This window comes from Suncus etruscus, chromosome 10 (genome assembly GCF_024139225.1).
Source record: "Suncus etruscus isolate mSunEtr1 chromosome 10, mSunEtr1.pri.cur, whole genome shotgun sequence".
NCBI lineage: Eukaryota > Metazoa > Chordata > Mammalia > Eulipotyphla > Soricidae > Suncus > Suncus etruscus.
The window spans coordinates 11,798,432-11,802,876 of record NC_064857.1 but is presented as its reverse complement, the minus strand read 5'-3'; positions in this window follow the sequence as shown (position 1 = coordinate 11,802,876).

Sequence of the window (4,445 nt, the reverse complement as noted above, 5' to 3'; positions counted from 1 at the left end):
GATGTTGTATGATGCAGTCATTGTATTAATAATTAGGGCATAATACAGATTATACAGAAGGTGACTAATCTCTAAAATTAATTACGCTATGAAAGAGTGAAGCATAAAATAGTGAAGGAAGCTCTGCCACATTGAATTCTATGGCAAATAATTGAGTATCACACAGTGGAAATGAGAATTTCATTTAGAAGGTTGGAATGAAGATAAGTATTTCAGAATAGGATGCCTCTGCCCCTTTGTCTCTGCAGATGAGATACAGCACAGGAGGCTCTGGAGAGTCTGCAAGGAGATCAAACCGACTTCTGGAGAGCAGTTTATAACAACTACACTCATTTCCAGGGAGTGGGGGGATACTCCACACACCCTAGAAATCTGTTTTCTTCAAGCAAACAACCAGTTTTCTCCCATTATACCCAAGGCCAGTATCGTTTGGGCTGGGGTCAGATGACCCATTTTGAGAAACAGCGCATTAAAGAACTCATCGTGGTGTTCTACCTTTCATAGTCAACCCAAAGGAAGATTCAAGGCAGTGAGAAAGAGTGAAAAAACATGTGGCTTTTCTTTCTTTTCCTTCTAGCCATAGAAAGGCTAGAAGTGAAAGGTTCACTGTGACTGCAGACAGGCAACTCAGGTGGGAATGGGACCAGAGAGGGGAGTCTTTGTGAGAATTCATATCATAGTGTCATTTCTGCAATCCTCCCATTACATCAGTATCAGTAAGCTAGCCTAGGAAACAGATGACAGGCATAAAACAAATCTCATGAACTTTAATTATCAGGAAAAACAACTACAAATGTTCTTTGTGTTTTGTATCTCCTAGACAGTTAAAAAGGCTGAAAAGTTACTAAGACCTTTTAATAACTCTGCAGCCTTCAGTTAATAACCAAGAAAGTTCTTAATGCTGGAATTAAAATTGGGTAGTCTGTGTCAACATTATCAGACTTTGCTTCTGTAAAATATGACTGCAAGTTGCATCTGCACTGGGGTATCTCTGGGTTTTTGATGGTAAATTATAGCTTTAAGGTTTCCAGAAGACAGAAACTCATCACTGCTGGGAAGATGTTACTTCTTGGACTTTATGTTTTGCTACAAAGACTGGTAAAGTCAAATGAATGTAAAAAGGTCTGACTTGACCTGCTTATAATATGATTCCTTTCTTGTAGCCTTATGAGTAAATTGGTACCAACTTAGCCTATTGTTGACTTTGTGAGTCTGGATGTTTTAATTAACCTAAAAGGGTTTCACAGGGAACGCTGCAGAAGTTAAACCAGTATCTGACTAAAATAATGTGGGTAAGAGAATAATGGTTATCTATCTTACGAATAATTATCCCTTATAACACTTGAATCAACTGAATTCATAAACAGGCTTGAAATCAATAGGTAAACCCCAGTCCTTATTAGGTTACCTCTATGAGGCTTCTAGTGCCAAATGTCTACTTTTGGTCCCACTATACATTGTCATTGCCCAAAATAGTAATCCCCTCCTATTGTCACCACAAGCCCATATCTGAATTACAATCAGAAAACGTACACAGGAATGGAGGAAAAGAAGTGGAGTCGCAAGATTCATTTCTAGAGTAGCAGATTACATGTTGAGTGAGAATAATGTGCCAAGAATCGTGTGTAACCAGGTGAGTCCAGCCCTTGGGAAATTAAAAGTGATGAAAGCTCAGAATCAGGCTATTGGGAAGGTACTATGTCTTCTGAGGAGGGAGGGAGGGAAATGTTTTATATTGATATAAAGCCTATTCATGACAGCCCCAAATCAGGAAAGCCTAAATGCCCTCTTATGGGTGGTTAAGTGAATTGGCCCAGAGACACAAACTATCGTCACAAACTATCATCACCACCAACAACAAAAATGGAATGTTGATTGAAAGTAAATATAGATGAAGGTGTTTGGACCCATGGTGGTACTCAGGCACCATGCATGGTTCCAGGGATAGAAACTAGGTCAGCTGCATGTAAGGCAAGGATCTTAGCCCCCGTACTAGCCAGCCTCAAGGGTACTTATTAAAGGAATTATACTAAATAAAGGATTATTTCAAAAGGTCACATGCTATAGAATTCCATTTTTAAGAGGTTCTTGAAATAAATTCTAGATATTTGGGTAACTGCCAGATTTGGGGGACACGGGGGTAAATGTAAAGGTAAATAGTAATGAAGTACTTGGGGATATGAGGATGCCTTGTCTTGTAATGCTCAGGGATCATTCTTGGCTATCTACTCAGGAATTTGCCTCTTGCAGTACATGGGATCCATAAGTGATGTCAGATTAAGTCAAGTACCCTAATCCCTGTACTGCCTCTGGACCCCGTAAGGACTTTGGTGGAGAAAGGAATTAAGCCAGAGTGCTCAATTGGCTTGACTGGACATTGCGCTTAGAAGACAAGATTCAATCCTTGGCACCACATGGCTCTGAGTTGTACCTTACACCCAAGAAGTGGGAGGGCAGGAGACAGTACAACAGGTGGGGCACATGCCTAGCATTTATAGACATTTATAAAGGGTGCAATGATTAGGAACCGCCTCCCTACTTCCAGGGTGGTTCCATGTACTGAAGGTATTCAATGCAGGGCCCAAACAGTATCATATCCTTGAACCCTTAACACTGAATTGACAGTGCAGTTGGTCAAGAATTCCCTTGACCCTCAAAAACTTGATTTTTAAAAAATAAAGTATTATCATACTGTGCGATTGACAAAGCCAATTTGGGACCTGAGAGCACAGTAGAGCAAATGTGTTACCTGCTGAGCTCAGGGCTCCATTGCCATCACAAAGTCGACTGAGCACCTATTCCCCAAACACTGCATAGTGGCCCAGAAATTAAAAAAAAAAAAAAAAAAGGAAGTAAGGTCAATTTGGGGCACAAGAGCTAACTCAAGCTACCTCACATGTATGAGGCCCCAACTTTAATTCCCAATCTGTACCTACACCCCTGCCCCAAGCAGTGACAGACCATGTTGGTCTGCAAGCACTCCCCGGTAAGTAGTCCCTGGGTACTTTATTTGGCCCTGGAGGCCTAAGCACCACTGGGCCTGAGTCCTCCAGTCTAGCTGGGGACATGGTCCCCGGTCTCCAGCACACCTTGTAGCCCTGCCACAAAAAAAAAAAAAAAAAAAAAACCTGGAGTGAGGGACAGTATTAAGTTGGACTGGCTTCATCAAAATGTCATTGTGATATGCAGCTTCAAGGAATAATGAAATCATGTGATTTGCTACAACCTGGTTGGACCTGCAAGGTATGTTGAGTGAAGTAAATGAGAGACAAACACAGGATAATCTCACTAATCTGTGATATATAGAATAACTAGATGAGGAAATTAATGCACTAAAGGGAAATGCTTAGCTTATTCTTGATCCCAGAGTTTCAGAAAGGACAGAGAAGGAAAGAAATCAACGCAGGAAGGAAGATGAGAGGAAAGTAATGAGGGAACTACAGTTGGGCTTTGTTTATATTGGGAATATGGGAGAGCAGAGCATTGTAGCTATAACTCCAAAGCAGAGTCAAGAAACTGAAAACATCTGATCTAAGCTGCAACCACCAACTTTGTAATGTGTCAAGATGATAGGCCCAGGTGGTGGAGATTGGGGGTGACAAAGTGTGGGATGATGGAATATGGGGACACTGGTGATGGGATTGGTGTTGAAATAGTATATGCCTAAAATTCAACTCTCGGTAATTTAAATCAACATAATTTTATTTAAGTAAAAATTTTTTTTAATTAAAAAAAGTTAGGATACATGTTGAGCATCTCCTGGCCCATTTGATCCGCAGTACCAGAACATTGCCAATTGCATCTCCGCTGGCTCCAGAGAGCTGCTGGGTGTGGTTCTGGGGGCCCCTAGATGGCCTGGATATCCACCGAATTGGCAGAACCCAAGCAGCCTCATCCCCAGGCTTTCCAGTGATCTGAAGGCTGAAAATCACGAAGGATTTCAATACTCGGGAGTTTTTTTCCCTAAACACCTCCCCCCAAGTGATATGGGATTTCTAAGTTTAAAAAATAAAGTAGTAAAAACATCTAATTTCTGACTGAATCTTGGTGGGGTTTTTTTGGGTTTCAGGGTTACACCTAGCAGCGTTCAGGGGTTACTGCTAGCTCTGCACTCAGAAATCACTTCTAGCAGGCTCAGTGGACCATATGGGATGCCAGAATTCAAACCACCATAGTCCTTGATTGGCTACATGCAAGGCAAATGCCCTACTGCTGTGCTATTTCTCCAGCCCCCACAAAGCTACCTTTCTTCCCTACTTCTCATTCATTTGAACCCAATCCTTAGAAATGTTTCACTTCTTGTTGTCCTCTTTAGGTACACAACAATCTCTGAGCAATGGCAATTCCTTTATCATTTGTATGGGGTTATTACTTCGCCTTACTCCTAAAGAAACCTAGAATTTTATGTACTGTCTGGTCACATTTAAAGTACTAACAAGACAGTC